The sequence below is a fragment of the Symphalangus syndactylus genome, chromosome 1, assembly GCF_028878055.3.
Source record: "Symphalangus syndactylus isolate Jambi chromosome 1, NHGRI_mSymSyn1-v2.1_pri, whole genome shotgun sequence".
Lineage (NCBI taxonomy): Eukaryota > Metazoa > Chordata > Mammalia > Primates > Hylobatidae > Symphalangus > Symphalangus syndactylus.
Window position 1 is genome coordinate 51,473,282 of NC_072423.2, and position 24,628 is coordinate 51,497,909.

General features: G+C 39.6%; 3 long non-coding RNA genes across 9 annotated transcripts in view; 1 reads left to right on the top strand and 2 right to left on the bottom strand.

Moving 5' to 3' along the window:
• LOC134736833 (uncharacterized) overlaps positions 1 to 24,628 on the bottom strand; it is a 141,039-nt gene that overhangs the window by 82,124 nt on the left and 34,287 nt on the right. The window lies entirely within an intron of this gene.
• LOC134736828 (uncharacterized) overlaps positions 1 to 24,628 on the top strand; it is a 146,884-nt gene that overhangs the window by 12,254 nt on the left and 110,002 nt on the right. For 6 of the 7 annotated variants that reach the window (XR_010121191.1, XR_010121190.1, XR_010121196.1 and 3 more), the window contains exons 2-3: positions 11,066 to 11,181; positions 18,859 to 18,968. This is a non-coding gene — a long non-coding RNA (uncharacterized lncRNA). Of the gene's footprint in view, positions 1 to 11,065; positions 11,182 to 18,858; positions 18,969 to 23,910; positions 24,081 to 24,628 lie in introns of those variants that run through there. The other variant, XR_010121192.1, reaches the window with a different exon arrangement.
• On the bottom strand, positions 11,082 to 14,077 carry LOC134736834 (uncharacterized). Its single transcript, XR_010121198.1, has 3 exons — positions 13,925 to 14,077; positions 12,767 to 12,948; positions 11,082 to 11,213 (listed from the first exon to the last, which is right to left on the bottom strand). It is a non-coding gene; the product is annotated as an uncharacterized lncRNA (long non-coding RNA).

Here is a 24,628-nt window from a genome sequence, read left to right on the forward strand (position 1 = left end):
TTTTCATACTGCTATAAAGAACTGCCCAAGACTGGATAATTGATAAACGAAAGAGGTCTAATTGACTCCCAGTTCCGCATGGCTGGGGAGGCCTCCAGGAAACTTAAAATCATGGAGGAAAGGGAAGCAAACACATCCTTTTTCACATGATGGCAGGAAGGAGAGGTGCCAAGCAAAGAGGAAAAAGCCCCTTATAAAACCATCAGATCTCATGAGAACTCACTATCATGAGAACTGCATGGGGTAACCGCCCCCATGTTTCAGTTACCTCCCACTGGGGCCCTCCCATGACATGTGGGGATTATTGGAACTACAATTCAAGATGAGATTTGGGTGGGGATATAGCCAAACCGTATCACCAGATTGATGTAAATATTTTTTACTTGGTAGGCTACTGACAAATACAGACTTAAATTTACATCTTCAAAAAAAAATTTTTTTTTTGAGACGGAGTCTTGCTCTGTTGCCCAGGCTGGAGTGCAGTGGCAGGATCTTGGCTCACTGCAGCCTCTGCCTCCCGGGTTCAAGTGATTCTCCTGCCTCAGCCTCCTAAGTAGCTGGGACTACAAGTGCGCACTACCATGCATAGCTAATTTTTGTATTTTTAGTAGAGATGGGATTTCACCATGTTTGGGCAGGCTGGTCTCAATCTCCTGACCTCGTGATCCACCCACCTCGGCCTCCCAAAGTGCTGAGATTACAGGCATGAGCCATCGTGCCCAGCCCCACAAAAAATTTAAACTCCAATTTTATATTGTCAGATTTCCATCTAAAGTGTATGTTACTCATTGTAAAATTTCCTTCTCTTTCTTCTCTTGAAAAAAAAACTTAACTTCAGAAAAATTGTGAATTCTTTTCATGGTTTAGATGTAAATAATTTAACTTAATAACTAAAGCTTAGACAGAAATGACTAGCAGTTATAAAAGTGTGTATGTTTATAATCTCTCTGGACTTAATAGTCGGTGTTTCAGGAATGATCATGTTTACTTTTTGTGGTCACTTACCGATATTATAATTATGCTGTCCCCCATCTTATAATTTAGGTTAATGTTTTGTAAAGACTTCTTCTCTAAATAGATTTTGTTTGTTTGTTTGTTTTGAGACAGAGTCTCACTCTGTCACCCAGGCTTGATTACAGTGGGGTGATCTTGGCTCATTGCAACCTCCACCTCCCAGGTTCAAGCGATTCTCATGCCTCAGACTCCCGAGCAGCTGGGATTACAGGCATGTGCCACCACATCTGGCTAATTTTTGTATTTTTTGTAGAGACATGGTTCTGCCATGTTGGCCAAATTGGTCTTGAACTCATGGCCTCAAGGGATCTGCCTGCCTTGGCCTCCCAAAGTGCTGGCAAGGCAGAAGAATAGGGTCTGGAGGCAGAGAACCTAAGGCCAATTGACACTGACTTCCTAGAAGTAAAGCAAAAGGAAAACCCCAACTCTTCATAGCCAAGTAACAAAAGGACCAGAGGCTATTCGCTTTGTATCGCCCCTGCTTTTCTGCCTGGCAGATGAAAAATTGAAAGTACCTCTGATTGGTCCCTTCATGCAACCAATCAGGCTAGTAGTGGGCCAAGTCTTCATTTGCATAGGAGTATAACTTTGTAACTTCACTTAAGCCTCTGATTGGTTGCTTTTCAAAACCAATCAGACGTTTGCATAGGATGTAATTCTGTAACTTCACTTCAGCCTTTGATTGGCTGCTTTCTGCAACCACTAGGACTGATTCATTTACATATGGTGTACACCAAGTCACCAATAGGAAATTTCTAGAGGGTATTTAAGCCCCAGAAAATTCTTTAACTGGGGCTCTTAAGCCCCTTTGCCCAGGCCCATTCCTGCCCTGTGGAGTGTACTTTTGTTTTCAATAAATCTCTGCTTTTGTTGATTCATTCTTTCCTTGCTTTGTTTGTGCATTTTGTCCAATTCTTTGTTCAAGACACCAAGAACCTGGACACCCTCCACCAGTAACACTGGGATTACAGGCATGAGCCAGGGCTCCTGGCCTCTAAGTCAATTTTTATTTCTGTAGGTCTATAAGTTTTGGGAATACAGTTCCCTCCTGCTTTTAAAGTGTGTATTTAAAATGAAAGGAAAAGTTGCCAGTTTGGAATGAATAAATGAATAAAATAAATAAATAAATGAACAATTAAACAAGCACACACACACAGAGTACACACATATAATGACCTGCTGGAATATTTTTCTCAAACTTTAGTTACTCCTGTAATGAACTGCAGATCTTTGATATTTTTCTACTATTCACCTGTCTACTGCAAAGCCTTTTTCTCTCCTCCCACAATTGCTTACCTTCATTGTTATCTTTTTCTTATATTTTATGTCCCTTTAATATAGTATGGCATTGCTAGGTCTCAGAATTTTATATGGTTCAATTGTTAATACCTTTAAGATTTGCAAAAAATTATACGATGTTCATGTTTTATTTTATTTTACTTTACCATTATTAGTTTTTTAGACAAGGCCTGGCTTTGTCACCCAGAGTGTAGTGGCACAATCATGGCTCACTGCAGCTTTTGCCTTCTGGGCTCAAGGATCCTCCTGCTTCAGCCTCCCAAGTATCTGGGATTGGAGGTATGTGCCACCACACCTGGCTAATTTTTGTATTTTTTGTAGAGTCGGAGTCTTGACGTGTTGCCCAGACTGTTCTTGAACTCCAGGGCTCAAGCAATCTTTCCACCTCAACTTCCCAAAGTGCTGGGATTATGGCGTGAGCCACTGCGCCCAGCCCATCGTTCATATTTTAAAGTAAATTTTAACTAATTTCTTAGACAGCTGAATGGGAAGTCATCTTTCAGCATTTTAATCCAGGGGCTTTTTGTGGTATCTTAAGTCTCCTGGTCTCTGATTAGAAGGTGTTTTCCAGAATATTTTCAGTCTAAAAAAGAATCTCTTGGGATATTTTTTAGTGGAGGTTAAAATGAATAAAATAATATTTTCGCATCTGCTTAAGTGTTGTAATCCAATTTTTGAACAGATAAATTTTTAATGGTTCAAAAAATTGCAAAAGGTATAAGATGAAAAATTGTAATTACCTATTCATTTCCCACTTACCTGCCTACCCTCTGGATAGCCAGCATAATTGGTTTATTATAAATCATTCCAGAGTTTCTTTGTGTCTACAGAAGCAATGAAAAAATACGTTTCCTTATTTTACCCCTTTTACTCAAAAGGTAGCATACTATACACCCAGTTTTCACTTTGCTTTTTAGAAAGCTAATAATATACCTAAAGATCTTTCCATATTATTTACTTAAAGAGCTTTCTCAGTTTTTTTACAATTGCCTAATATTCTATAACATATAATTTATTAAACCATAATTTATTCAATCAGCCTCCTAGTGATGAAAATTTAGGTTGTTTCCAATATTTTACTATTATAAGCAACGTTATAAGAAATAACCATTTCAAAAGATTATTGACCTTCTATTGTTATATGAGTATTTTTTCCTCTTTTTTTTTTTTGGTTTTTGGATTTGTTTTTGTTTTTACCATGCAGAACTTTTTGATTTTCACATAGTGAATTTTATCATTTGTTTCTTCCATGGGTTCTTTATTTTGTGTCATGGTTAGAAAAGTCTTTCTTACTTCAAGATTATAAAAAAATTCTATTTTCTTCTAGCATTTTATTGTTACATTTTCACATCTAAATATTTGATCCATTTAGAATTTGTCCTGATGCAGAATATGGGTGTAACATATATATTTTTCTAGGTGGCTATCTAATTATTACAATGCCATTTATTAAATAGTTCATCTTTCCCCCCATTAATTTCAGATGACAACCTTTTCATATACCAACTCCCCCTATATGCTTGACTTATTTCTTAGCTTCATGTTTTATTCTTTTCCCCTGGATTTGTCTGGCTATACATGTGCCAGTTTTCCTAATTGTCTTTTGATCTATTGAACATTAATATGGTTTTTGTTTATTTTTATTTGATGAATAACATGGGGTTGTAAGCATCCTGTGCTTTGGAAGGCATATTTTGATCATTAAGGTAAGGTGTGAATAAAGTCAGATGATAAGCCTGCTTGTGCCTGCACCTTGGTATACTCAGTGTCTAGTCCTTTTGTGTTTATCCTGAAGGACAATGTTTTCTAAGATGTGATGGAGAAATGCTGAAAACATTTTATTAGTCATGTAGGCTCTGGATAATAGTTGTATAATTTGGACATGCACTAGATCATGCAAATAATCAAAGATTGAAAGAAGGATTGATCTTGCCCAGCTCTACAACACAGGAAAAACAGAAATATAAGAGTAATCACTTAGTACTCACAGAACGGTTTTTCTTTTCTTTTTTTTTCTTTATTATTTATTTTATTATTTTTAAGTTCAGGGGTACAAGTGATTTGTTACATAGGTAAACTTGTGTTATGGGGGTTTGTTGTACAGATTATTTTATCACCCAGGTATTAAACCTAGTACCCATTAGTTATTTTTTAAAATTTTCTCTCTCCTCCTACCCTTCACCCTCCAAAAGGCCCCAGTTTGTGGTGTTCTCCACTATGTGTCCATGTGTTCTCATCATTTAGCTTCCACTTATAACTGAGAACATGTGGTATGTGGTTTTTTGTTCCTGTGTTAGTTTGCTAAGGATAATGGCCTCCAGCTCCATCTGTGTCCTTGCAAAGGACATGATCTTGTTCTTTTTTATGGTTGCATAGTATTCCATGGTGTATATGTACCACATTTTCTTTTTTTTTTTTTTTTTTTGAGACAGAGTCTCGCTGTCGCCCAGGCTGGAGTGCAGTGGCGCAATCTCGGCTCACTGCAGGCTCCGCCCCCCAGGGTTCACGCCATTCTCCTGCCCCAGCCTCCTGAGTAGCTGGGACTACAGGTGCCCGCCACCTCGCCCGGCTAAGTTTTTGTATTTTTAGTAGAGACGGGGTTTCACTGTGTTAGCCAGGATGGTCTTGATCTCCTGACCTCGTGATCCACCTGCCTTGGCCTCCTCCCAAAGTGCTGGGATTATAGGCGTGAGCCACCGCGCCCGGCCTTATGTACCACATTTTCTTTATCCAGTCTGTCATTGATGGGCATTTAGCTGGGTTTCATGTCTTTGCTATTGTGAATAGTGCTGCGCATGTGTCTTTATGGTAGAATGATTTATATTCCTTTGGGTATAATGGGATCCCAATAATGGGATTGCTGGTTGAATGGTATTTTTGTCTTTATGTCTTTGAGGAATCACCACACTGTCTTCCACAATGACTGAACTAATTTACACTCCCGCCAACAGTGTATAAGCTATCCCCTTTCTCCACAGCCTCACCAGCATCTGTTATCTTTTGATTTTTTTAAATAATAACAACATCAGCAAAGTCTCAGGATACAAAATTAATGTGCAAAAGTCACTAGCATTCCTATACACCAACAACAGTTAAGCCAAGGGCCAAATCAGGAATGAACTCCCATTCACAATTGCCACAAAAGAAATAAAATACATAGTAATACAGCTAACTAGGGAGGTGAAAGATCTCTACAAGGAGAACTACAAAACACTGCTCAAAGAAAACACAGAAGATGCAAACAAATGGAAAATCATCCCATGATCATGGATAGGTAGAATCAATTTTATTAAAACAGCCATATTGCCCAAAGCAATTTATAGATTCGATACTATTACTATTAAACCACTATTGACATTCTTCACAAATCTAGAGGAAACTATTTTACAATTCATATGGAACAAAAACAGAGCCTGGATAGCCAAGGCAATCCTAAACAAAAAGAAAAAACCTGGAGGCATCACACTATTCAACTTGAACCTATTTTATAAGGCTACAGTAACCAAAACCAGCATGGTACTGGTAAAAAAAACATAGACCAATGGAACAGAATAGAGATCCCAGAAATAAGACCACATACCTGCAACTATCTGATCTCTGACAAATCTGACAAAAACAAGCAATGGGGAAAGGATTCCTTATTCAATAAATGATGCTGGGAGAATTGGCCAGCCGTATGCAGAAGATTGAAACTGGACCGCTTCCTTACACCATATACAAAAATTAACTTGAAATGAATTAAAAACTTAAATGTAAAACCCAAAACTATAAAAATCCTGGAAGACAACCTAGACGATACCATTCAAGACGTAGGCACAGGCAAAGATTTCATGATGAAGATGCCAAAAGCAATTGCAACGGAAGCAAAAAGTGACAACTGGGATCTAAGTAAACAGTTTTTCTTTTGATATGTTATTTCAGTTATTTCTTGCCATAACTTGGTAGATACTGTTATTTTATGGATGACAAAACCAAGTCACAGATTGGTTAAATGAGCCCAAGTTCACACAGACAGTGTTATAGCCTAAGTTTCAAGTTTGGCAATTTCTTTTTTCTGTTTGTTTTTTTTTGTTTTTGAGATAACTAAATTTTCACAGTTAGCTGCAAAAATGGTAGAGAGGTCTTATGTACACTTTACCAAGTTTTCCCCAGTGGTTTTGTCATTGGAGAAGATGCACATAAGAAGTAAACATTTATATAATTTATATAACCATCTTATTTAACCATAAGTTGCAGCAATTGGGGAAACTGGGTAAAGAGTTACATCTCATTAGAGAGTACAATATTAAAACTAGGAGGATTCTGGGAAGATGGCAGAGTAAAAAGTCTCAGGAATCTGTCTCCTCACCTAGCCAGCAACTGCACTGGCAGAATCTGTCTGATGTAAATATTTTTGGAACTCTGGCATCTATTGAATTGAAGGCTTACAATTCCTATAGAGTGGCTTGCAGAAGTAAATTGCAGTTAAGTTAAATCAATTTCAGCTGTTAGGACAGTAACATTTCATATCCCCTTTCACTCGCGTCCACGTGAAGAGACAACCAAACAGTCTTTGTTTGAGAAAGAAAGCTTTTTAATCACCTGGGTGCAGGCGGGCTGAGTCCAAAAAGAGAGTCATCAAGGGAGATACGGGTGGAGCCGTTTTATATGATTTGGGTAGGTAAAGGAAAAAAGCGGCGTTGTTCTCTGGCGGGCAGGGGTGGGGGGGGTCACAACGTGCTCAGCGGGGGAGCTTTTGAGCCAGGATGAGCCAACAGAAGGAATTTCACAAGGTAATGTCATCAGTTAGGGCAAGAACAGGCCATTTTCACTTCTTTTGTGGTGGAATGTCGTCAGTTAAGGCAGGAACCAGCCATCTGGATGTGTATGTGCAGATCACAGGGGATATGATGGCTTAGCTTGGGCTCAGAGGCCTGACATTCCTGTCTTATATTAATACGAAAAATAAAATGAAATAGTGGTAAAGTGTTGGGGTGGCGAAAATTTTGGGGGATGGTATGGAGAGATAATGGACGATGTTTCTCAGGGCTGCTTTGAGCGGGATTGGGGTGGTGTGGGAACCTGGAGTGGGAGAGATTAAGCTGAAGGAAGATTTTGTGGTAAGGGATGATATTGTGGGGTTGTCGGAAGAAACATTTGTCATGTAGAATTATTGGTGATGGCCTAGATATGGTTTTGTATGAATTGAAAAACTAAATGGAATGAGAGAAGGAGAAAAACAGGTATTAAAGGACTAAGAATTGAGGACCCAGGACATCCAATTAGAGAGTGCCCAAGGGGGTTCAGCGTAATTACTTGCTTGGTTGCCAAGTTTTTGGGCTCTATCCTTGAGTTTTTTTATGTTGTCATACACCAGGCCAGATTGATTTAGGTAAAAACAACACTGTTCATTTAAGAATATACAGAGTTGTCCTTTTTCAGCAGTGAGTAAGTCAAGGCCTCGGCGGTTTTGGAGGACAACTGCAGCTAAAGAGTCAACTTGGGCTTGGAGGACTGATAAAGTTTGTGATATGTCTGTGATGCTAGGAGAGAAATCAGTAGAGAGGCTACGTACGGAAGGTCGTGACAGAGGTTGAAATGCCTGCTATTCCAGTACCGAGAGCAATAGTGGAGGCAGAAAGTCCTAAACTGACAAGCAAAGGAATTAGTGAAATAGCTCTTTTTTGTCATGTCGATGTCATGAGGGGAGCAGGGAGCTCTTCAGTCCTATTTGCAAATTGAATTTTGGGACTAAGAAAAACTAGTGTGCATGTGCCTGTCCAATTAGCAGGTAGACACGTGTAGGTAGAGGATCCACAGAGGAAGAAGAGACCTTGTGCGAGGCAAAACTGGAGATGCAAAGTAAAAAGGTGAGAAGGAGTGCTGAAAGGGGTGTCTTGTACCCAGACTCCTAGGGATCCAGCTAGGGCGGCAGCTGTCAGAGGTTGTAATGGGGACTGATGAGGTAACTGCGTAGAGGGGGAGGTTCGATTTTCATGGTGTAGGAGAAAATCACTGAGTGTCTACGAGCAACCTTTCACTGTTATTTTCGGGGCTGGGTATAAGTAAACAAGAAGAGGGCCTGGGAAGAGAGTCTGACGAGCAAGGGGAAGGTAGCCAAGGATGGAGTGAAATACAGGGTGTCTTCCTAAGCAATAATTACTGCTAATGTTTTTAAGTTTGCCAGTATGGATAGAGGGCTTGTCTGTAATACGGAGCTGGAAGGCTTCAATTGTTTCAGTGATGTGTGTAGTTGGGCTTTGGAGATGAAGAGTAAAGGAACATCAAGAAGGTGAAAGATTACCTAGGGGAATTCCAGTGGGTCTTTGCCCAGAGATACATAAAGGAGCGGCCACAGGAATAGTAGTTTGTGTTGTGAGAGGTCTAAATATGGGTGGAGTAGAGTTGATATAAGGAGAAAGGTTTTTTAAGTAAGTGCAGAGGAGGACAGCAGCTTGCTGATGTGAAATGTCTGGGGAGGTCTTGCTGGACCTGCCTAGAAAGTAAATGAGTTCTTCAGAAGGGAAGTTTGGAGGTGTAGGGAGACAGGAGATGTTGCCTAGTCTGCATGTAAGGTGGGGACAGCTGTGTAGGCGCTGGAAGAAAGGGAAATGCAAAGCCAGCGGTTGTTCGCTAAGGAGGGATTAGAAACGGCTAGGAGAGAGTGAGTGAGATTGATAGTGTGGTGGAGATAGCTGGGGAGAGGTAGAAGGTGGCATAAGAATGGGAATGAGAATAAGAGTGAGTATAAAAGTAAAGAATAGAACTTCATCAGGGTGAAAGTATTGGAGGGTCCCCTGCCAGCAAAGATCATCTATCCACTCTAACAGGGAGTTAAGAGTTACCAGTCCTGGGTGGGGGCAAATCCATGAGCTTGATGTGTAGGGAAGGGAGGGGGCCTGAATAATCCCTGAGGAGTAGTAGAATAGCAGATGGAACACTGAGAAGTTATTTCCTTGAGCATAGATTTCCATGATGCAAAGGAAATGAGAGGTTATAAGAGGTGGGCTAGTGGCTTCTACTATAGCATAGCCTGCCTTTGCTGGTAATTAGGCCTGGTGGAACTGCCATCAATAAACCAAGTGTGATCAGGGTGAGGAACAGGAAAGAAGGAAATACGGGGAAATGGGGTGAATGTCAGGTGGATCAGAGAGATATAGTCATGGGGGTCAGGTGTGGTATCAGGAATAACGTGGGAGGCCAGATTGAAGTCTGGGCCAGGAACAGTGGTAATTGTGGGAGACTCAACAAAGAGTGAATACAGCTGAAGGAGCAGGGAGGGGGGAGCAGAAAGTATATGTGTCAGGTGTGAGGGAGGAAGAAAATAGATTTTGGAAGTTATGAGAACTGTAGAGAGTGAGTTGAGCATAGTTTGTGATTCTAAGGGCCTCTAAAAGTATTAGGGCGGCGGCAGCCGCCGCATGCAGACTTGAGGGCTAGGCTAAAACAGTAAAGTCAAGTTGTTTGGATAAAAAGGCTACAGGGCATGGTCCCAGTTCTTGTGTAAGAATTCTGACTGCATAGCCCTGCACTTTAGCTGTGGGTAATAAAAAGGGTTGGGATGAGTCACGGAGAGCTAGGGTGGGGCATTCTCTAAAGCTGTCTTCAAGGAACGGAAAGAGGAGTGGGGAAAGGATTTAGGATCCATAGGGTCAGCTAGGTTTCCTTTTGTGAGTTTATATAATGGTTTTGTTAGGATGGCAAAACCAGGTTTCTAAAGTCGAAAATATCCAACCATGCCTAGAAAGGAAAGGAGTTGTTGTTTTGTAGAAGGTGTTGGGGTTTGAGAGATCAGCTGGACACAATCGGCAGGGAGAGCATGTGTGTTTTTATGAGAATTATGCCAAGACAGTTAACAGATGAGGAAGAAATTTGGGCTTGACTGAAGTAATGGGGGCTGTCTGTGAAGCCTTGTGGCAGTACAGCCTAGGTAATTTGCTGAGCCTAATGGGTGTCAGGCTCAGTCCAAGTGAAAGTGAAGAGAGGCTGGGATGAAGGGTGCAAAGCAATAGTAAAGAAAGCATGTTTGAGATCAGAACAGAATAGTGGGTTGTTGGAAGGAGGTATTGAGGATAGGAGAGTATATGAGTTTGGCACCATGGGGTGGATAGGCAAAACAATTTGGTTGATAAGGCACAGATCCTGAACTAACCTGTAAGACTTGTCTGATTTTAGGACAGGCAAAATGGGGGAATTATAAGGGGAGTTTATAGGCTTTGAAAGGCCATGCTGTAGCAGGCGAGTGATAACAGACTTTAATCCTTTTAAAGCATGCTGTGGGATGGAATACTGTCATTGAGCGGGGTAAGGGTGATTAGGTTTTAATGGGATGGTAAGGGGTGCTTGATCACTCACTAAGGAGGGAGTAGAGGTGTCCTATACTTGTGGGTTAAGGTGGGGAGATACAAGGGGAGGATGTGAAGGAGGCTTTGAACTGGGGGAAAAGGTGGCAATGAGGTGTGGCTGTAACCTAGGAATAGTCAGGGAAGCAGATAATTTAGTTAAAGTGTCTTGGCCTAATAAGGGAGCTGGGCAGTTGGGGATAACTAAAAAGGAGTGCTTAAAAGAGTATTGTCTAAGTTGGCACCAGAGTTGGGGAGTTTTAAGAGATTTAGAAGCCTGGCTGTCAATACCCACAACAGTTATGGAGGTAAGGGAAACACGCCCTTGAAAAGAAGGTAATGTGGAGTGGGTTGCCTCCGTATTGATTAAGAAGGGGATGGACTTACCCTCCACTGTGAGAGTTACCTAGAGGTCTGTGATTGTCCTGTAGGCTTCCAAGGCAACCAGGCAGTGTCAGTCTTCAGCTGCTAAGCCGAGAAGATCTGGGAAGGAGTCAGTCAGAGAGCCTTGGGCCAGAGTTCCAGGGGTTCTGGAAGTGGCTTCCAGGTGAGTTGAATAGTCCAATTTTCAGCAGGGTACTGCACAGATGGGACATGGCTTAGGAGGAATCCTGGGCTGTGGGCATTCCTTGGCCCAGTGGACAGATTTCCAGCACTTGTAGCAAACACCTGGGGGAGGAGGTTCTGGAGGAACCCCTGGCGGCTGCGGTTCAGGCGTTTGGAGTTCTTCTGTGCTGGAGATATGCCTGGGGTTTGTCTCACAGTGGAGGCAAGGAATTGCAACTCAGAAATACATTGCTACTTGGCTGCCTCTACTTTATTATTGTACACTTTGAAGGTGAGGTTAATTAAGTCCTGTTGTGGGGTTTGAGGGCTGGAATTTAATTTTTGGAGCTTTATTTAATGTCGGGAGCAGATTGGGTAATAAAATAAAATGTATATTGAGAATAAGACTGCCTTTTGACCTTTCAGGGTCTAGGGCAGTAAAGCATCTCAGGGTTGCTGCTAAATGGGCTATGAACTGGGCTGGGTTTTTCATATTTGATGAAAAAGAGCCTAAACACTAACTGATTTGGGAAAGCTCGGATAAAGAAAAAGGAGTATTAACCTTGACTATGCCTTTAGCTCCAGCCACCTTTTTAAGAGGAAATTGCTGGACAGGTTGTAGAGGGCTAGTCACAGAACAAAACTGTAAGCCGGACCAGGTGTGAGGAGGGGAGGTGATAAAAGGATTATAGGGTAGAGGAGCAGAGGCTGAGGAAGAATTGGGACCTAGCTCAGCCTGGCGAGGAGGGGAGAGGTCAGATGGGTCTGTAGAAAAGGAAGATTAGAAAGACTCAGCGATGCTTGGGGTTGGGACTGAGGGGACAGGCGGGAAGGAGATAAGGAAGATTTGGGACGAGTTGCATTGGGAACAGAGACTAGGGAGGGACTGATGTAAAAGAACGCCTGGACGTCAGGCACCTCAGACTGTTTGCCCATTTTACGACAAGAATTATTTTGATCTTGTAAGATGGAAAAATTGAAAGTGCCATTTTCTGGCTATTTGGAACCACTGTCGAGTTTTTATTGGGGTCAAGTGGCATTGCAGAAGAAAATAAGGCATTTAGGTTTTAGGTCAGGTGTGAGTTGAAGAGGTTTCAGGTTTTTAAGAACACAGGCTAAGAGAGAAGGAATGGAGGGTGGAAGGTTGCCTTTAGTGAAGGAGGCAAGTCCAGAGAAAAGAGAGGGTAGAGACACAGAAGGGATGGGGGTGCTTGCCTCCCAGGGAAGTGGAGAAGGGGTAGAGACACAGAAAGAAGGGGTCGGGATTCTTGCCCCCCAGAAAAGCGGTACTTGCCACTAAGGGTGAAGGACCAAGGCAGGCGTCCCCACATGGTCAGACACCTCTGAAACATGGGTGAATAATCAGGCAGGCATCCCTGCATGATTAAATGCCAAGGGAAGACTGTCTTCCTGAGTCTGTGACCGGCGCCAGAGTATTGGGTTCATGGATAAAACAGTTCTCCTTTGTCTCTACCAGAAAAGGAAAGAGAGAAGGGAGAGATTGAAGTGTGGCACCAAGATTGAAAGGAGAGAGGTTGAGGGATAATGAGAGAGGTTGGAGAAGAGAGTAAAGAGAGGCCGCTTACCTGATTCAAAATTGGTGAGATGTTCCTTGGGCTGGTCAGTCTAAGGACCCGAGATTGTAGGTGGATCTTTCTCATGGAGCAAAGAGCAGGAGGACGGGATTGATCTCCCAAGGGAGGTCTCCCAATCCGAGTCACGGCACCAAAATTTCACTTGCATCCAAGTGACGAGCCCACCAAACAGTCTTTGTGTAAGAAATAAAGCTTTTTAATCACCTGGGTGCAGACGGGCTGAGACCGAAAATAGAGTCAGCGAAGGGAGATACGGGTGGGGCCGTTTTATAACATTTGGGTTGGTAAAGGAAAAAAGGGGGGTTGTTCTCTGACAGGCATGGGTGGGGGTCACTAGGTGCTCAGCAGGGGAGATTTTGAGCCAGGATGAGCCAGGAGAAGGAATTTCACAAGGTAATGTCATCAGTTAAGGCAGGAACCAGCCATCTGGATGTGTACAGCCATCTGGATGTGTATGTGCAGGTCACAGGGGATATGATGGCTTAGTGAAAGTGAAAAGTGACAACTGGGATCTAAGTAAACAGTTTTTCTTTTGATATGTTATTTCGGTTATTTCTTACCATAACTTGGTAGATACTGTTATTTTATGGATGAAAAAGCCAAGTTACAGATTGGTTAAATGAGACCAAGTTCACACAGACAGTAATAGAGCCTGAATTTCAAGTTTGGCAAGTTTTTTTTTTTTTCTGTTTGTTTTTTATTTGTTTTTGAGATAATTAAATATTCACAGTTAGCTGCAAAAATGGTAGAGATGTCCCACATACACTTTACCAAGTTTTCCCCAGTGGTTTTGTCATTGGAGAAGATGCACATAAGATGTAAACATTTATATAACTTATATAACCATCTTATTTAACCATAAGTTGTAGCAATTGGGGGAACTGCATAAAGAGTTACATCTCATTAGAGAGTACAATATTAAAACTAGAAGGATTCTGGGGAGATGGCAGAGTAAAAAGTCTCAGGAATCTGTCTCCTCACCTAGACAGCAACTGCACTGGCAGAATCTGTCTGATGTAAATATTTTTGGAACTCTGGCATCTATTGAATTGAAGGCTTACAATTTCTATAGAGTGGCTTGCAGAAGTAAATTGCAGTTAAGTTAAATCAATTTCAGCTGTTAGGACAGTAACAGTTCATATCCCTCACCTCCAGTCCTGGGATAGTTAGTTATGTATTCCTGGAGCAGCTTGCACACAGCTTGTGGAAGCCAAGGAGGGCAAAAAGGACCCTGTTCTACAAATATGGGGGATCTGTGCTCTGATTGCTGAGTGCTGCTTCTGATCACCTGGCTCCATTGTTGCTGCTTCTGCTACACCACCCCCATTGTTGCAAGCCTTTCTCCTTCTGGCTGAAGTGACATCCAGGGGATTTAAAGGGCCAGTTCTATATTTCCCCTACTCTTGAGGTTTTTTTTGTTTTTGTTTTTTTTCTCCCTTTCGGGAGCCAGACATTAAAGACTGGAACATTCAAAAGCAACTGGATATATGAGGAAATTAGAAAGTGACCATACTTGCTTAGAAAAAGGCACTGTAACAGCCTACAACAATCAGAAAAACAGAAAGAATAACAGAAACAATGGCAGACAAACAGCAAAAGGAGAATATTATTTTCAGAGTTACCACATTATTTGATTTGAACGTCCAGTTTTTGACAACAAAATCACAAGGAAAACAAAGAAGCAGGAAAGTTTGGCTCATTTAAAAAATAAGCAGAAACTGTCCCTGAAAAAGACCTAATGGCAGAACTATTAGACAAAGATTTAAAAACCACTGTCTTAAAGATTCTCAAACAACAAAAGAAAGATGTGGAGAAAGTCAAGAAAATGATGCATGAGCAAAATGGGAGTATCAGTAAAGAAATAGAAAGGCTAAAATAAATAAATAAATTCTAGAGCTGAAAAATACAATAACAAATTAAAAATTTACTGAAGGGATTCACAGGCAGGTTTGAGCAGGCAGAAGAAAGAATAAGCAAACTTGAAGGTAGGGCATGGAAATTATTGAGTTTGAGAAACAGAAAGAAAAAGGTTTGAAGAAAAGTGAATAGAGCCTAAGGGACCTGTAGGACACCATCAAGCAGATGGATGACTATACACATTTCAGGAGTTCTAGAAGAAGAAGAGAGAAAGGGACAGAGAGAATATTTGAAAAAATAATGGCTTGGCCGGGTGCGGTGGCTCACGCCTGTAATCCCAGCACTTTGGGTGGCTGAGGCAGCTGGATTGCTTGAGGTCAGGAATTCAAGACCAGCCTGGACAACATGGTGAAACCCTGTCTCTACTAAAATACAAAAATTAGCTGAGCGTGGTGGTGGGCACCTGTAATCCCAGCTACTAGAGAGGCTGAGGCAGGAGAATTGCTTGAACCCAGGAGGCAGAGGCTGCAGTGAGCCCAGATCATGCCATTTCACTCCAGCCTGGGTGACAGAGTGAGACTCCATCTCAAAAAGGAAAAAAGAAAAAATAATGGCTGAAAGTCCCCCAAATTTGATGAAAGCCATCAATATAAACATCCAAGAAGCTTAGAAAACTCCAAATAAGATGAACTCAAAGAGACGTACACCGAAACACATTTTAATCAAACCATGAAAAGACAAAGATAAAGAGAGAACCTTGAAAGCAGTGAGAAAGAAGTGATTCATCACTTTCAAGGGATCCTCAATAAGATTATCAGCTGATTTCTCATTAGAAACTTTGGAGGTTACCAGAAGGGCTAGAAACTCTAGGCTGAAATGTGAAACACAGGTAACAAAAGAAAAAATAGACAAATTAGACTACATGAAAATTTAAAAATTGGCCAGGCATGATGGCTCATGCCTATAACCCTGCACTTAGAGAGGCCAAGGCAGGAGAACTGCTTGAGCTCAGGAATTCAGAACAGCTTGGACAACATAGTGAGGCCTCATCTCTACTTAAAAAATAAAATTAGCTGGATGTGGGGGCATGGGACTATAGTCTCAGCTACTTAGGAGGCTAAGGTGGGAGGATTGCTTGGGCCTGGGAGATCGAGGCTGCAGTGAACTTGATCATGCCATTACACTCCAGCCTGGGTGACAGAGCAGGACCCCATCTCAAAAAATAAAAAAAAATTTTAAAAATTAAAGATTTTTTGCATCAAAAGATAATATCAAGAGAGTGAAAAAGCAACCTACAGCTGAGCACAGTAGTGTACACCTGTAGTCCCAACTACTCAGGAGGCTGAGGCAGGAGAATCAGTTGAGCCCAAGAATATGAGACCAGCCTGGGCAAAAAAGCAAGATCCTATCTCAAAAAAAAAAAAAAAAAGTAACTTACAGAATGAGAGAAAATATTTGCAAATTATATATCTGATAAGAGATTGATATTCAGAATAAGCAGAGAATTCCTAAAGCTCAACAACAACAACAATCCAATTCAAACATGGGCAAGGGACTTGAATAGACATTTTTCCACAGAAGATGTACAAATAGCCAATATGCACATGAAAAGCTAATTATTAGGGAAATGCAAATAAAAAATATAATGAGATACCATCTTATACCCATTAAGATAGTTACTACCAATTAAAAAAAAACAGAAATAACAAGTGTTGTGAGGATGTGGAAAAATTAGAATCTTCGTGGACTGTTGGTGGTAATGTAAAATGGTCTAGTTGCTGTGGAAAACAATATTGTGGTTTCCTCAAAAAATTTTAAATAGAATTACTACGTGAACCAGCAATTCCACTTCTGGGTATATACTCAAAGGAATTGAAAATACAGACTTGAAGCGATATTTCTAAACCCATGTTCATAGCAGCAGTAGTCACAGTAGCTAAAACATGGAAGCAGCCCAATTGTCCATCATGGATTAATAGATAGACAAAATGTGATACATCCATACAATAGAACATTATTCAGTCTTAAAAAGAGGGCTATTCTGACATATGCTACTACATGGATGAGCCATCAGGACATCACACTAAGTGAAATAAGCCAGTCACAAAAAGACAAATACTACATGATTCCATTTATATGAGGTATGTAGAGTAGTCAAATTTATAGAGACAGAAAGTAGAATGGTGGTTGCCAGGGCATAGGGGGAGGAAAGGGTTACTTAATGGGGAGTTATTGTTTAATGGGTACAGAGATTCAGTTTTATAAGATGAAAAGTTATTGGAGATGATGGTTGCATAACATTGTGAATGGTACTTAATGCCATTGAGGTGTATATTTAAAAATGGTGGCTCATGCTTGTAATCCCAGCACTTTGGGAGGCTGAAGCGGGCGGATCACGAGGTCAGGAGATCGAGACCACGGTGAAACCCCGTCTCTACTAAAAATACAAAAAAATTAGCCGGGCGTGGTGGTGGGCGCCTGTAGTCCCAGCTACTCGGAGAGGCTGAGGCAGGAGAATGGCGTGAACCCGGGGGGCGGAGCTTGCAGTGAGCCGAGATTGCGCCGTTGCACTCCAGCCTGGGCGACAGAGCAAGACTCCGTCTCAAAACAAACAAACAAACAAACAAATAAAAATGGTTAAGATTTTTGTTCTTACATGTATTTTATTTTGTGTATTATATGTATTTTACCACAATAAAAAGTTGGAAAAATGTATTAAAAGTAGAAAATTGACACTGATACAATGTGTGTGTATAGACCTATGCCATTTTATAATGTGTAGATTTGTATAACCATCACTGCAATTAAGGAATTAGTCCTTCATCTCCTGCCCCCCTCAGCGCAGATGGAGAGAGGACTTTAAAGTAATAAATAAAATAAAATAAAGAACTATTTGTCACCACAAGGATCTCTTTCATTCTACCCCTTTATAGTTATTCCACCCTCCAGCCCTATTATCCCTAGCCCCTGGCAACCACTAATCTGTTCTCTGTATTTATAATTTTGTCATTTTTAGAATGTTATGTAAATGGAATCATATATCATGTGTTCTTTCAAGAAGGGATTTTCTCACTTAGCATAATGCTCTTGAGTGCCATCCAAGTTGTGTGCAGTTTGTTGTAGGCAGCATATAGTTGGGTCATGTTTTTGCTTTTAATTTTTTAAAAAAATCTACTCTGCCAATCCCTTTAATTGGTAAATTTAGACTATTTTTATTTAATGCAATTATTGCTATGTTAGTAGTTAATTATTCCATTTTATTTTTTGTTTGTTTCCTCTGTTTTTCTCTTTTGCCTTATTGTGAGTTATTAAAACACTTCTAAAAATAATTCCATTTTGGCCGGGCGCAGTGGCTCATGCCTGTAATCCGAGCACTCTGGGAGGCCAAGGCAGGCAGATCACAAGGTCAGGAGATCGAGACCATCCTGGCTAACATGGTGAAACCCCATCTCTACTAAAAATACAAAAAAATTAGCCGGGCATGGTGGCAGGCGCCTGTAGTCCCAGCTACTCGAAGGGAGGCTGAGGCAGGAGAATGGCGTGAACCTGGGGGGGCGGAGCCTGCAGTGAGCCAAGGTGGTGCCACTGCACTCCAGCCTGGGCAACAGAGAGAGACTCTGTCTCAAAAAAAAAAAATTCCATTTTAATTTATCTGTGGTGTTTTAATTGTATGTCTTTGTTTTGTTTTCTTAGTGCTTGCTCTGGGTTTTATATTACACACACACACACACACACACACACACACACGTATGTATATATATACAACCTATTGTAGTCTCTCTCCATATATATACAACCTATTGTAGTCTACTGGTATTGACATTTAACCGTTCAAATAAAGTATAGAAACCTTACTTTTTAAAAGCTCCTTTACCCCCACTTATCATGTAATGATCTTAAATTATCTCCGCTACCTGTATTAAGAAACAAATCAAATGGTGTTAACATTTCTTTTGCTTCAACAATCAAACACAATTTGGAAAACTCAAGAGGTAAAGGAACATCTATTGTATTTACTCCAATTTTTACTTTTTTTGTTCTTACTTTTTGATGTTCAAGATACCTTTTATCATTTCTGTTCTATTTCAAAAACTTCTTTTAGCTGTTCTTTTAGAGAAGATTTGCTAACAATAAATTCTCTTACTTTTCTTTCATCTGAGACTATCTTGATTTCTTGTTCATTCTTGAAGGATATTTTTACTAGATAAGGGTTTTTTTTCTTTCAGCATTTGAAAAATATTGTGCCATTTCCTTCTGGCTTCCGTGGTTTCTTATGATAAATCTGCTGTCAATGAAACTGTTTCTTCCACCGCCTTCCATTCACCACCCAAAATAGGTAAGATGTTGTTTCCTCTCATTGCTTTCAAGACTTTCTTCTTTATCTTTAGTTTTCAGTTTGACCATTCTGTGTCATGGTGTAGATTTCTTTGTGTTTATTCTGTTTACAGTTTATTTACATTCTTGAATCTGTAGGTTTATGTCTTTTGCCAACTTTGGGAAATTTTTAGGCATACATTTAAAAACTACCTTTTCAGTTCTGCCTTTTTTTCTCTCTCTTTCTCAGACCACAGTTGCATGAATGTTAGATCTTTTGTTATACTCCCACAAATTCTTAAATTCTCTTCATCTTTTTCTCAGTATATTTTTTCTCTGTTGTTCAGATTGGTAAATTGGCCATTTCTATTGCTCTATCTTCAAATTCACTGATTCTTTAATCTGTCTTCTCCATTCTGCTGTTCATTCCATCTGGTAAGTTTTAAAATTTTTGTTATTGTATTTTTCAGATCTAAAATTCCCATGTTGTTCTCCTTTATATCTTCTATTTCTTTGCTGAGACTTGCTTTATTTCATTTGTATTTTTCCTTTGTTTCAAGTGGGTTCTTAGCCATTTTTGTGATGGCTGTTTTAAAATTCTTGTCAGATAATTCCAACATTTATATCATCTCGGTGTCAGTGACTATCGATTATCTTTTCCCATTCAAGTTGAGATTTTCCTGGTTCTTGGCATGATGAGTGAGTTTTCAGTTATATCCAGCACATATTAGGTATTTTGTTACGAGACTACTCTGGATCCTATTTAAATCTTGTATTTTCAGCAGGCCTTCTGTGAATCCACACTGGTGGGGCAAGAGTAGTACCACCTTGTTACTGCCATATTGGAGTTGGAGTCCAGGTTCCTCACTTGGCATTTGTTGACACCCAGGATGGAGAGGCTGCCTTGTTACTGCTGGATAGAGGTGGGAGTTCAGTCTTCTTGCTAGACCTCTGCTGATACCACATTGGCTGGGACAGGGAAGGGCATCTTGTTACTGTTCTCCAGGTGGCCCCCACTGATGCTGTATTGTTGGGGGTGTCATCAACTCTGGGCGCTGGTGAAAGTCCAGGCTTTTCATTCAGTCTTCTCTGAAACTACCTGAGTAGAGAGAAGAGTACCTTGTTACTGTCAAGCAGGGATGAAAGTCCCAGCTCCCCACTTATTCTTCTCTGACACAGGCTTGGCACAGGGAGTGATACCTTATTACAGCTGGATGCAGATGGAAGTGTAGGCTTCCCATTTGCCCTTTGCTAATGGGGCCTGGTGGGGTTCACATTTTTTTTTCATGGTGTTTGGTTGGAGTAGAGTAGTTAGTGTCTAAAAAAGTTTTCTCTCCTTCTAGGCTGCTGCTTCTAGGTCTTTTAGCTAGAGAGTGCTTGCTTTTCTTGAGAGATTTTGTTTTTTTCTGGGCTGTTTGGTGTTTCTAAGCTGCTGGCTTTTCCAGCTCCACATCTGGAATACGTGAAGAAAAAGAAAACCCAAGAAACTTATCACTGCATCTTTCTTGGATCATGAAGTCCATAGACAGGCTGCTTTTTTTTGTTCTACCTTTCGGAGTCTTTTTATGTGTATTTAGTATATAATATCCAGAGATTCTAGCCGTACTTAGCAGAAGGAGTGGGGAGAAATCCATCTTGTACTGGACCCAGAAACTAATAGAACAATATTTAGTATTGAATATTATTTGTATTAGAATTTGGAAAACAAAGAGTTGAGGAGCTCTCTAATATATAGTTGATTTTTTTCAAGTATTCTAAAATTCTCACCAATGGTGTTAAAATCATGTGTCCTGAAGTCACCAGAAAAATGTCAAGAACAAAGTTTAAGATATTGGTTGCAAAATGTAGATGCTTTTCTAGGGAATGTAAGATGATTTATTTACCAAAAGAAAAAGACAGTAGAATACAAACAAAAATACCAGCTGGGTGTGGCTAGTGCTTTTTGTAATGATTACTTTCTGGGAGCTGAATAAGATAGCGCTTTGTGAAAGGAAGGGGACTTAAAATCATTTAGGACTCCTTTCCAAAATTACACGTGCAGGGTTTTAGAGAGACACACGCTCATTAGTGTTGATTGGAGTTATGTAACTCATATTACCCAGGGTATTACAGCTCGCTTTGTTAGTGTCTAATCTAGTGCCAGACTCCCCAAAGGCCCCAAATCTGGCAAAGACACAGTAAAATGAAATGCAATGCTGTTTTTTAAAAAAAAGAAAATGCAGTCCAAGCTGTTCTCTGTAAGTTTTAAGCTTAGATTTAATCAAGTCCAGCCAAAATTATTCCACCCAGGAGCTATTATCACATTCCTTTTTTTGAAAGCAGCTAAAACCACGGAATTGTTGGCAGTCATATCCAATCCTTTAGGAAAAATTCTTATAGCCTTGCAGTTCCTAACTCTAACTTCCTTTTCCTGTTTAACGTGTTTGTGAAGTTATTTGGGAAAAAAATGTTTGAGTTTTAATTTGTAAGTCTTCAATTTAGAACTTGCTGTGAATGAAAAGGATATTGACTCTGGGAGAAATAATTTGGAAAATTTTGATTTTTAAGGGGAATTAATACAGAGAACCATATATATGTATGATTAAATATGTATTATATTATTTCATATATTGTATATTTTATATATACACTTAAATATACTTTTTCTAGCTTTATATATGTTCATATATAAATATGTAACACATATGAACATATATAAAGCTAGAAAAAGAATACAGTATTTATTTTATTATATATTATATTATATATTATAATATGTATTATATTCTTTACATTCCCTAGCTTTGTATATATATAAATCTAGAAAACAAAAACAAAACTCAAGATACTATGGCAGTAACTTCAGACTGACTTTAAAAACCACCAGTTTTTATTTATTTAAATACTTTTTGAGCTGCAACCCCTTGAAAAATTCATACCTAGACTGAGCCATAATTCCTTTTCTACCATTTGTTACTTCACCTGGTTTTTATAAATGTTTATGTGAAAGAGAAAATACTTAAAGGTGTATATATTCTGCTTATACCTTGTCAGAAATATCTATGATGTTGTTTGGAATTTCTTTCTATTACATATGATAGCCACTTGCAATTTAATAAACAGGCACTTTTTTATTTGTATGGACAGTTCGCTCTAGGGAAGACCTTTTGGAGCTGATCATAAATGGTACAGGATGTGCTCATTTTAAACAAAATCGAGAAATATATGAAGGCATGTTTTTGGCCCCTTCTTAAATCTGTACCTTCTCTCTCCTGAATTCATCCATTTCCATCCTTGGGCCTTATCCTGTGGCCTGATTCTACCTTCATACGGCTGTCAACAAATTTTTGCTAACATTGACTTAAGGTGGGTCTTGAAATGATTTAAGTAAGATATAGTTTTGTCGAATCTTTTTTTTTTTTTTTTTTAAACAAGATTGCTGGAAAATGAAAAAGCATTGTTTTTTTCCTTCCCCTCTGCTTTTTCCGGAGGCTGGAAGTGAAGAGTAAGTTAGCATGCCATCTAAAGGAGTGTGGAGCCCTGGTCTGTGCTTGTTTGATATAAACATTAAGCTTTTTATGAATTGTGGAAGCCATTTCTGGGAGGAAAAGGGCTCAAACCTGAACAAATCACTGGAGTCCAGCCATACAGGGCTCTCAAGGGAAAAGCTTAAGCTAAAGACCTTCCCTAGTTGGGCCATCAAACCAAATCAAAAAGTGTCTGCTCATTAAATTGCAAGTGGCCATCTGTTTGCTTAATCATGTGCTTCTTTTTCCGTTGGGCTGGTTATCACCGTCTGGTCTGGCCCCTTTTACTAATTAGCCTAAGCTTGATCTTTAGGTGAACCACAGTTTAATTTTATCTGGCATGGAATATGGGTTTATTTATTGTTCCATTTGGTTAAATCATTTGAGGGAAAAGAAAAAAAAGTTACTATTCTATAGTTTACAAGGACTGGTTATTTAGAATCTGGATTAATATTTGGCTTTTACATTTGAACATTCTCCAGTGAATTGTTTTATGTTATTCTTTTTCTCATTTTGGCAGTGAACATGGTAATGTTTACATTTATGGTTTTTTAGAGCTAGACAGTATTCTTTGTTTTTTGTTTTTGTTTTTTCTTTCTTTTCTTCTCATTTCTTTTCTTACTTGCTTTTTTTTGAAACAGGGTCTCTCTTTGTTGCCTAGGCTACAGTACAGTGGCACAATCACGGCTCACTGCAATCTCTGCCTCTTGGGCTCAGCCTCCATAGTAGCTGGGACTACAGGTGTACGCCACCATGCCCGGCTACTTTTTGTATTTTTTTGTAGAGATGGGGTTTCGCCATGTTGTCCAGGCTGGTCTAGAACTCCTGAGCTCAAGCGATCTTCTAGCTTCTGCCTCCCAAAGTGCTGGGATTACAGGCGTGAGCCACTGCACCCAGCCTGTTTTCTTTCTTTGTTAAGCAATACATATGTATATTATAACGGATCCAGTTATACAGTATAAAGGCAAAGTCTAGATAACCAAAGTTAACAGTTTGCTGTGTATCTTTTGCAATGCTTGTTCAAATACAGATGAGTGGGATGCAATAAAGATATAAATGTAACAAATAAAGCTATATGAGAATATTTCTATAATGTAGTGGGCGGCAATGTGGGAGTAAGGGAGGGGAGCTTCTTAAGATGGAAAACCCAAAAGCTTAGAGTCAGACTTGAGCCACGTTAAAAATTTAAAGTTTCTAAAGATGATTGCCAGTTTGGGAATTGTTTATAGTGTACTTATAAATACTGTCACTAAATCAACCAATCATTTTAGCACCATGTACTCTTAATTTTGGTTAATAAGTTTAATTCATATTATACTATTTTAATAGGCTGAATTTAAGTATATGCGCTGAAAGAACCATAAGACTATATTGTATTGACTGTAAAAATCCACGAAGTAGATTTTTTTTTAAACATTCTCGAGTTCGACTTCTTTTTAAAATTCTTTTTCATTCTAGATTCCATAGATAGAAGCATGTGAGGAGATCTCAGTCTAGTTCTGTGTTGGGAGAACAAATGTCTGTGCATACGATGTTCCCTTCCTGAGCACTATCTTATTTAACTTCCCACCGGAGAAGGACAACACTGGAGGCTTCTTTTTTCCTTAGGGTTGTGATCTATACCAAGCAGCAAGACTCAGAGAAAATCATGTTTCTGCTAACAATTTACAGAAAACATAATTTAAGAATTTCTCATAATTTATAAAGAGTAAAAAGGGATTATGTAAAGATTATGTAACATCATGTTGTTTTTTGGAGGTCACTTAAAATTAGGATGATAAATATTGATATTGTTTCATTGATTATGTTCCAAATTCTCCAAATTGGCCAATAGTTATACTATGTAGTTACCATCCACTGTTCAAGGCTTAATTGAACAGTGGCTTTAATTGTAGTCATTAGTAAAAGTCTGGATCCTGGGATGGAAATAGATATTCCTTTCCTAGGGGTGAAAACCCCACTGATCAGCATCAACTGCGATAGTAATCAGCATATAACCAGGGAAAGTCCTTAAGCAGAGCGTTTTTCTTATCCAGGTTTATTCTTCTGTTACTTAGGCTGTCATTGATACTCCAAGTAAAGTAGTATGGTTGACTCTTCTGAATTTGTTTGTGTTTGTTGAAAACCCAGTATTTGGGTATTTAATTTAATTAGCACTAGATGTACATTGCCCCCT